Genomic DNA, 10131 nt, shown 5'->3' with positions numbered 1-10131 from the left:
TCCTGTGAACATTATGCCACAATCTGGATATGAGGCCAGAGGGTCACCCCCAACAAATCTTTAGCTTTTCCCTTCTTTAAAATAGGGGTTCTTAAGCTGGGCTCTATGATTTCAGAATAGATTTTAGATAGATTTCAGACAACCCAGGAACTTTTTTTTCCCCAAAAAATACATTTTGGTCATTTTCAATATCATTAGCTTCCTTTGTAATTCCATATGTTTATTAATTTAACAACATGATTCTGGGATAGAGTCCATAGGCTTTGCCAAACTCCCAAAGGGGTCCATGACACATAAAAGTGATAAGAACTGGGGCAGCTAGGCGTCAAAGTGAATAGAGCATGAACCCTGGAGTCAGGAAGACCTGAGTTCAAATCTAGCCTCAGACACTTGACACATACTAGCTGTATGACCTTGGGCAAGTCACTTAACCCCAATTGTCTTGCTTTCCCCCCTCCAAAAAAAAAAAGTGATAACTTCTACTTTGAAATCTACCTCAAAGCTTACTTCTCTCTTCCTCCAGGAAGCCTTCTGACTGACAACCCTAATAATTCACTAGATTGACCATTCTGATATATATATATATATATATATATATATATATATATATATTTTTTTTGGGCATTTGGGGTTAAGTAACTTGTCCAAGGTTACACGGCTAGTTTTTTTTTTGTGTGGGTGTTGTGTCTGAGGCTGGAACTGAACTCGGGTCCTCCTGACTCCAGTGCCAGCGCTTTACTCACTGCACCATCTAGCTGCCCCACATTCTGCTATTTTAACAACTCTATGACTCTGGGCAGAGAAATTTACCTCAGTGAGTCTCAGTTTCCTCATCTGTAAAATGGGGACATAATTGCCTTGCTTCTCAGGGTTGTTGTGAGGAAAATGCTTATTAGCCCTACTTGACCCTTTCCTTTCTGACTCATCAAACCTCTTAACACTTAGGTAAGAAGGAACCTGTTACTTGGCACTTCTCCCGTAGTTCTGTGAAAGTGTCTTTTTCCTTTGTGTTTCCTGCCTCCCTGACTAGACTGGAAACCCTTTGAGAGCAAAGTCTGTGGGTTCTGATTCTGGCCTGGACACCAGTCAGTAGTTGCTCTGGTATTTGGGACACAGGAGAATAAAAGCCAACATTGGCAGTGAGCTATGGAGGAAAGAGCACCTATTTTAGACCCAGAAGATCTGGGTTTGACTCCCATCTCTGGTCCTGAAGAGTCGAATGACCCTGGGCAAGTAACTCCACCTTTCTGAGTTTTTTCTGCTTAAAACAAAAAGGAGACTAATAACTATATTTGTATGATCTACCTCACACATTTTTTTGTGAAGAAATTTCCAGAGGCAGCAGGGTAGAGTCAAATGATGTGGATTCAGATCCAAGGTCTTCAATTTACTGTGTGACCCAAGGCAAGTCACTTATCTCTCTGGGCCTCAGTTTCCTAAACTATAAAATGAAGAGGTTGAAGTCTAAGTTGCTTTCCAACTCTAAATCTGTGATGTTATGTAAATGTGAACAAATATTGCCAACTCAACTTTTAGTCTAGGGCAGAGGTGTCAAACAGTCCCAGTTCAGTCAAAACCAGATTAAAATGTAATTGGGGAATATTTAACAAAATAAATAAAAATACAATAAAACATAGATAACATTACATTTTAAAACTAAGTCAATATATGTCTGGCAGGGATCCTGGTGTATGGTTTAATGGCCTCTGTCACCATAGTTTCCTTTGACTGATATGGGAATTTGTTTTGCTTGATTAAGCATATTTGTTACAAGGATTTAGGTTTTTTGGCTTTTCTGTTTGTTTTCCAATGGATGAGGAAGGAAAAAAATATATGATTGATAATTGGGGGGAGGGGAGACAGCTCAAACACTATCTTAATATTAAGCTTTTCTTAGTCTCTCCAGCTGATATTGCTTACCCTCCCCAAACCCTCTTGGTATTCATTTTGTATGTAATCACTCTAAACACACACATAGGGCTCCCCCATTAGAATGTAAGATTCTTGAGGTCAGGAACTTTCTCTTTTGCTTTTGCATCCTCAGAACCTAAGCCAGAGCCTGACCCTGGCATTTAATAAATGATTGCCCTCTGCCCTCAATGAGTTTACAATCTAAGGATGTGCACCATTCAGGAAGATGAGGGAATCCTGTGTGGATTTGAATAATCTAAAATACGCCCTTGAGGGCTAAGAAGGGAGGAAGGAGTGTAGTGATGGCAGGTATATAAAGGAGCTAGTCAGGGAAGTCTTCCAGAAAAAAAGACTTGAAATGAAGAGATGTAAATTGTGGAATTATAATGTCTGTGGCCATGGACAACTGGCTCAAGAGAGAGCCCCAGATTAGAAGTCCTCAAATCCCACCCAGTCACAGACTCACTGTGTGACCTTGAGTAAGTCTCATGACCTAGAGAGGGTGTGGAGTACCGTATAGAGCTAGGCAGTACAGTGGTTAGAGCACTGGGCTTAGAATCAGGAATCTTCCTGAGTTCAAATCTGGCCTCAGAGACTTGCTAACTGTCTGACCCAAAGCAAGTCACTTCACCCTGTTTGCCTCAGTCTCCTCATCTGTCAATGAGCTGGAGAAGGAAATGGCCAACCGCTCCAATATCTTTGCCAAGAAAACTCTAAATGGGGCCACGAATAATCAAACACGACTAAACAACAACCATCTTATTGAGTAGTGAGTTCCCTGTTCCTGGAAGTATTTGAGCAGATGCTGGATGGCCATCTGTCAGGGATGCTATAGAAAGGATTCCTGGGCAGGGTGGGAGGCAGGAGGCTGTATTGCACAACCTCTCAGATCTTTTCCTGATAAGCTTGGATGATTATGATGTCATGTGTTAGGATCGTAGAGAAAGAGGAATTCACCAAGCGGAACTTGAAATTCCAGATGTGTCAAGGAGTTATCCTGGAGGGTCACTGCTTTGCAGGGACTTTGCTCCCCACACCCTCTCCATTTGGAACCCAGAGTCGCTTTCCCTCCATTCTCTTCATCCTCCCCTGACCCCACCCCCATGCTTGGAAAGTTCCCTCAGTGTTTCCACTTGAGAGGCTAATGGCTGAATTGGCCAGGCAGGAGCTGGGGAGGGGGACTGAGGCCAAGAGAATGCATTTCATTGTTTGGTCCTGAATGCTGGCCATGTGTTCCACTAATGCCCTGTTCACTGCCAACAAGCCCACCACAAGCCGTATATTCAGCGGAAGATTAGTGCAGCCATCGGGACACATTTAGATATGGACGACTTCCTCTCCAGGCCTGGAGAGTGGGGGAGGGACCACAGGGGCTGAAAGCTTTTCCCTGGGAATGCATCTGGAGGAGATCTCAAACTGCTTTGGGGGAACTAGGGAGGAAGAGCTGGGAAGGGTAGAGAAAGACAAGACTGTAAGACTTTGAGCTCCTCCCTGCAGGTGGTGAGCTGGAGGGGACAGAAGGAAAGGCAGAGTGTGGTGAACGTCTCCCCAAGAGAAGTTTCTTCTGTAGCTGGGACTTGTCCCTTGCCTAAGTAATTTAGCTAATCGGATTCCCACCATCCCAAATGGGGCATCATGTGGTTCCCACAACGATCCCCACCACACACATACATGACATACATACCCCATCAGCTTTCAGATGTGTGAGGATCTCCGTGGGAATGTAAGCCTGGAAGAGAAATGGGCAGCTGTGTGTGTGTGTGTCTGTGTGTCTGTGTCTGTGTGTAGAAGGGGTACATCTCTACCATCAGACACTCTTCTAGGAGGGAAAAGGTAATGGAAATTTGACTCTGACAGGAAGATACCATATCCCTGGCCACCCTCTCTAGTACTAGGTACATCTGTACAGTGGAAAGATCACTGGGTTCTGAAGCCGAAGGACCTGGGTTCAAATTCCACCTTGAATGACTTACTTAAGTCCTTGGTCTCAGTTTCCTCGTTTGTAAAAAGAAAGAGCTGGAAAGAACTCTTGATTGAAACATGCTACCCACCTCCAGATACCAAGAAATAATGGACTTTGATTGCAAATTGAGACATTTTAAAAAACTTGGTTAATTTGGGAATGTGTTACTTGATTATATATATTTAAAGGGCTTTTGTTTTTCTTGTTTTCTCAAGGTGGAGGGTTAAGGGGAACAGGGAAGGAGAGAATTCAAAGTAGAAAATAAAATTGAATTTTTTTTTGCCCTTTTTTGGAGGGCAGTTGGGGGGTTCAGTAACTTGCCCAAGGTTACACGGCTAGTTTTTTTGTGTGTGTGGATGTTGTGTCTCAGGCTGGAACCGAACTTGGGTCCTCCTGACTCCCGAGAGGCCGGGGCTTTACTCACTGTGTCACCTAGTCACCCTTGAATATTTTTAAAAAAAAGCAATTAGCTTAAATGCCCTTTGAAATAGTTTCCAACTCTAACCCCATGATTCTTCTCTCCTGACCCTGGTGCCAGACCCTCCCTCCCTCTGCCATACCTCTCTCCTTCTGAGGCTCATTTTGTCTACATAACTGGGTCCCAATCCCAATTATCTACTGGCCTCTGGATCATTCTCCTTTTTCAAGGAGTTAAGTACTTGGCTGCAGGCCTAACCTCTGTCCTCATCCTTGCAGATTTCACTATGTGTGATGTTTTCTTGAGAGTTCTGACCTCCAAGTTCACCCACTTCTTCAGTTCCCATGAATTATTTGGCTTCAGCTTATCACCCATAACTGTTGCCTTCAGGTTTGCCTGCAGCCAGGTGGTGAAGTGGATAGAGCTTGGGGCCTGAAGTCAAAAAGACCTGAGTTTTTATCAGTCTTCACATTCTTACCAGCTTCTCCGACCCAGGGCAAGTCACTTAACCTCTATCTGTCTTAATTTTTTCAGCTGTAAAAAATGGGGATTATAGGCTAAGAGATTCGAAGGCCTCCCCCTGCTCCCAGCGGGAAGGAAGCCTGGACTCCTTCCTCTGGGCTCTAGAGGGAGGTGCCCAGAGACAACAAAAAATTAAGGTAAAGAAGCTGCTCAATGGGTATGTCTGTTCATTTGTTGCGATTGGGGATCATGGATGAAGATTGGTTAATTGAACAAGGCCTGGATCAGTTTATTAATAGCCATGAGCAGGCATATGAGGAATTTTTGAATACTTTCACGTGTCTTTCAAAAGATCATCACATGATCAAGAACAGAATGCCTGGAGAAGACTCTTCAGGTAACAGTTTTGCCCCGGGGCTGTGGATCCTCACACTCAGCCCATTAGGAATGAGCACCTTTCTCTCAGTCCCGTACTCTAGCCTCCAGAGGAAGAGCAGATCCTGATCAATGAAGGCCAGAAAGTTGGCATTTCCAGGGTGGCTAGGTGGTGAGTGAATAGAGTACCGGCCCTGGAGTCAGGACGACCTGAGTTCAAATCAGGTCTCAGACACTTGACACAGGTACTAGCCGTGTGACTTTGGGCAAGTCACTTAACCCCAATTGCCCTCCAAAAAGCAAAAAAAAAAAAAAAAGTTGGCATTTCCATTCGAGGTGACCCAGATTGGGCAGGAAAGGGGAAGGCAGACGATTTCCTAGATTTGGAAGATTTTGACATGGATGAGGAAACTACAAGTTGAGCCGATCTCTGCTGTGACTTCCAGGAGGAGCAGAAGAGGAGGCACATTTCTCTCTCAGGTTGCGCTCCTTCTTTTGACCAGCATTCTTACCCTGACCTGAAGATTTGGCCAACAGAACATTGGCATTCTGGCATTTGACAGAAGCACCTGGGGGTGAAGTTCAGCCCTTCTCATTTGATGAAGATTTTTGACTGTGACAGTGTGATGCTAACCCCAAAGTTCTTTAGTGTGGAAATGAAAACAATTATAGAAATATTCAACCAAAGCAGACTGAGCTCTGACAGGAGGCCGAAGAACCAAATGACTGATTTGGAATAATAGTTTCTTGTTTCTTTTTCCTCTTGTTTTTATCAAGTAATTTAAAAATAAAAGGCAAACCAACCATTGTATGTTATGGACATAAGAAAACAAACAAAAAATGGGGATTATAACAGCCCTTACCTCCCAGGGTTATTGTGAGAATCAAATGGAATAATGTTTGTAGGTGCTTAGCACAAAGTAAGTGCTTAATATATGTTTTTTAATTGGTTGGTTGATTCTCCTGGGCAAAGTGTGGCAGCTGTCCTGGAAAGAAACATGAGCAGCCCAGATAGGAATGGAAAATTGTCTCCATAGAGTGTATCTTGGTACATGTAGGGCCAGGGGCAGTTAGGTGGTGTGTTGGATGGAGTACTAGCCCTGTACTCAGAAGGACCTCAGTTCAAACTGGGCCTTAGACCCTTCCTAGCTGTGTGACCCTGGGCAAGTCACTTAACCCTGATTGCCCCCCTCCAAAAAAAATACAGGCCCACCACCTCTCCACTTCTAATGAATTTGCTCTGCTTTATAATTTCTCAAATGTCACATGCTCTTTTCACCTTGCAAATAACCCCTAGAAAACATAGTCTTACAGCCTAGAATGTGAGAATCATAGATTTAGAACTGGAAAGATTTTCAGAGGTTTTCTAGCTGTTTTGCAGATGAGGAAACTGAACCCTGGAGTGGCAAAATAACTTGTCCAGGCCCACACAGGTAGTCGATAGAAGAGTTGGGATTCGAACTCAGAACCTATGTCTCCCAATAGCTAAGGTGTCCATAGTTTTCTGCAGTTTTAAGGTTTGCAAAGTAATGTTGTACATATTATCTCTGTTGAGCTCTACAACAACCTTGTGTGGCAGGTGGCATTGTCATATCCCCTTTAAAGGTGAGGGTATCAAGCCTGAGAGAAGAAATGTGACTTGCCCCGGGTCACACACTCTAGACAGGATTTCACTTCGTCTCTTCCAGCCTCCAGGCCCAGTTTTCTCACCACACTAAGCTAGCTGTCCTTCCAAATCCAGTAGACTTTACATGGCCCCAAGGTGCCCTGGTGGAAGCAAGAGAAGGAAGTGAGCGATAGAAAGAGGTACTGGGAGAAGGGGACAATGGGGGAATGGGAAGAGGGCTGCAACGAGAGTGGGAGATTTAATTTTTTTTTGCCTCAGAAATCACAGGCTCATGAATACAGAACTTAGAGGACCACCAGACCAAGGCCCCCAATATACCAGGGAGATTGAGGGGTTTACCCCACGTCCCACAAGTACTTGAAGTGGGATCTGAACCCGGGTCCTTAGACTAAATCTACTGGACTGACTTTGGCTGACAGACCTTGAAGGCATCCTGAGTTAAGGGAAGAGAGCTAATAGTGAAAGATGAAAGCGCTGGGATTGAAGGCAAGGTCCCCTGGAGAGGTTCCAAGCTGGGAAGCAGGTTCTCTGGGAAGCCATCTATGGGTCAGGGAGATCTAAGGACCAGAGCTGATCCTTTAAGCAAGTGGGAAAGCAGGCTGGGGATGCTCCCAGGAGAGAGGACGGCCCCTCTGAGTGCTAGGTTCAGAACTAGGCCATGCTGAACGGGAAGCTATTAGGGCTTCGTGGGATGACTCCTGGGCCTCGGTTTGTAGTTGCCAATCACGTTGCCATGGTGACCGGGCTCAAAGGCTTAAGCCAGCTATTGAAGCATCAGAAAAGAGGGAGGGGCGGGGGGGGGGGTCTCCTTAATAAGCTTGAACATAAGCTCTGTACCTTTGTAGAATCGACGGGACTGGAAATTGTAAATGCCAAACAGAGTAACATAACCAGGGCAAACAGGAACCAAGGCCGAGGCAGAAACAGTAAGAATGCACGTATGTTGGGGGCGGGGGTGAGGATGGGGGTGGGGGTGATCAGAGAGGCCCAAACCCTGAGTCAGAGGACCTAAATTCTCACCCCAGCTCTGTGACCTTGGGCATGTTGCTTAACTCTCTGGGTCTCAGTTTCTCCATCGCTAAAATGGGTTAATAGTCTGTAGGCAGGTTGAGGTTGGTAGAAAGAATACTGCATTAAGAGTCAGACAAATTGTGTTCAAATCCAGCCTCTGACGCTTACTATCTCTATGGCTTTGAGCTAGTGCTTTAAATTTCTTGGGTTTTCATTTCCTCAACTGTAAAATGATGGGGCTGGAGATGGCCTTGGAGGCCTCTTCCAGCTCTGGATATATGATGCTGAGAACAGGCTACTAGTGTTTCCTCCATGGAAATCAATCAACAAACATTTATTAAGCACCTACTTTGCTAAGTGCCTGTGGTATTTTTGTTATTGTTGTTGTTGAATTGCGTCTGATTTTTGGTAACCCCTTTTCTTGGCAAGGATACTGGAGTGATTTGCCATTTCCTTCTCCAGCTCATTTTACAGATAAGGAAATGAGACAAACAGGGTTAAGTGACTTGCCCAGGGTCACACAGCTAGTGAGTGTCTAAAGATGAATTTGAACTCAGGTCTTCCTGAATCTTGGCCCAGCGCTCTCTCCACTTCAACACCTAGCTGTATTTAGAGGATTCCAACAGTGATAACTGCATCAATGAGACGAACAGGGACCGTCCGAGGGTAGGCATTATGAATCAACTAAGGCAGTGGAGACTGTATCAAAAGAAGAAAAGAAAGAGGGATGTGTAAGGCTCCTCTGGTCCAAGTCTATTAGACAAGAGCCAGGGCTCCCCAGGTTCCTGGAAGTGGTCAAGATGACTACCATCTTTAGCCTTCATGTGACTAAACAGGAGGACTGGCCCTTCCCAAGAATAGCAGAATCATTTAAACAACAATTGACCACCCCAGAGACTGTCACTATTTACAAAATGCTTCCCTATTATCCTAAGTGTTGAGTAGGAAGGGTCCTTGAATGTCCTCAACTCGAACCTAATTTTATAGATGAGGAAACTAAGTTGCCCAAGGTCAAACAGTAAGTGCCTGGGGTAGGATTTGAACTCAGGTCTTCCTGACTCCAAGTTCAGTGCCCTCTCTCCAATGTGTTTACTCTCAATAAATGTTTTCCTTGCAATAACTTTATAATGTATATCATGCTGTCATGATTGCCACCCCTCTTTTTACATATGAGGAAACTGAGTCTCAGAGAGGTGAAGCAACTTGTATCATAACACTAGTAAGTGTGAGAGGCAGGTCTCAGACCCATGACTCCAAGTATGGCATGATTTCCAGAAAGTCTGAGAAGGTGACATCCCTCTACTTCCTGAGCTATTTTTACCACTCGTGATGAAGCTTCTGCCAAGAATGAACATCTGTTGCTTTTGTTAATAGCGGCATTTCTATATGTCTCATTTAGACTCATAGAGTTTTATATCCGATCAATGGGGAATGGCTGGACAAGTTGTGGTATATGTTTGTGAGGGAATACTATTGTACTCTAAGAAATGAAGAGAGGGATGGTTTCAGAAAAGAACAACGTGGGAAACTTATCTGAACTGATGCAAAGTGAAGTGAACAGAACTAAGAGAACACTGAACATAGTAACAGCAATATTGAAAGGACGATCACTTGTGAAAGACCCTGGTCGGTGCAAGGATCCACAACAGTTCCAAAGCACCCACGATGAGAATGCTGTCCCCTTCAGAGAACTGATGGACTCTGTGTACAGACTGAACCACATTGTTTTTCATTTCTTTTTTTTTTGGTAACATGACTTATATGGAAATATGTTTTGCATGACTTCACATATAAAATGGATTTACTGCTTGCCTTCTCAATGGGTCGTGGAGGGGCTGGAGGAAGAGAATTTGGAACTCAAAATTTAGAAAAATGAATGTTACAAATGAATGAATTTGGGGTGGCTAGATGGCGCCGCAATGAATAGAGCACTGGCCCTGGAGTCAGGAGGACTTGAGTTCAGATCTGAACTCGGACACTTAACACTTACTAGCCATGTGACCTTGGGCAAGTCACTTAAATTGTGTTCCCCTTTCCGAAAAGAAAAAAAAAAAAAAAAAAGAATGAATGAATGAATGAATAAATATTAAAAAAAAAAAAGACAAGCCAAAATGGGGGTAGGGATGCAGTGGGGAAGAGATTTTAATCTGGGAGGGACCTTAGAGTTCTGGTCAGCCTGGGTTTAGGTTCAAAAGATTATAGCTTCGGAGTTGGAACTGACCTTAGAGGTCATTTAGTCCAACCACTATATTTTACAGATGAGAAAATGATAACCAAGAAAGCCAAAGTGACTTTCTTGAGGTCACACAGGTAACAAGTGTTAGGGCTGAGATCCTAATGGCTAACTCCAAATCCAGTGCTCTG

At 44.1% G+C, this 10131-nt stretch overlaps 2 long non-coding RNA genes and 1 pseudogene across 6 annotated transcripts in view; 2 read left to right on the top strand and 1 right to left on the bottom strand.

Annotated features, from left to right (window-relative positions):
* LOC138158673 (uncharacterized) overlaps positions 1-10131 on the bottom strand; it is a 47894-nt gene that overhangs the window by 10984 nt on the left and 26779 nt on the right. The window contains exon 2 of one of the 5 annotated variants that reach the window (XR_011167703.1): positions 3596-3640. The exons of the other annotated variants lie outside the window; for them this stretch is intronic. This is a non-coding gene — a long non-coding RNA (uncharacterized lncRNA). The remainder of the gene's footprint in view (positions 1-3595; positions 3641-10131) is intronic. 5 annotated transcript variants of the gene reach the window in all.
* LOC138158675 (uncharacterized) overlaps positions 1-10131 on the top strand; it is a 45029-nt gene that overhangs the window by 10663 nt on the left and 24235 nt on the right. The window lies entirely within an intron of this gene.
* Positions 4799-5869, top strand: LOC138158969 (intraflagellar transport-associated protein pseudogene; annotated as a pseudogene).

This window comes from Petaurus breviceps, unplaced genomic scaffold, assembly GCF_028583685.1.
Source record: "Petaurus breviceps papuanus isolate PSGF00001 unplaced genomic scaffold, PetGlider_PUasm1.0 175, whole genome shotgun sequence".
Lineage (NCBI taxonomy): Eukaryota > Metazoa > Chordata > Mammalia > Diprotodontia > Petauridae > Petaurus > Petaurus breviceps.
This window is presented reverse-complemented; position numbering and strand designations above follow the sequence as displayed.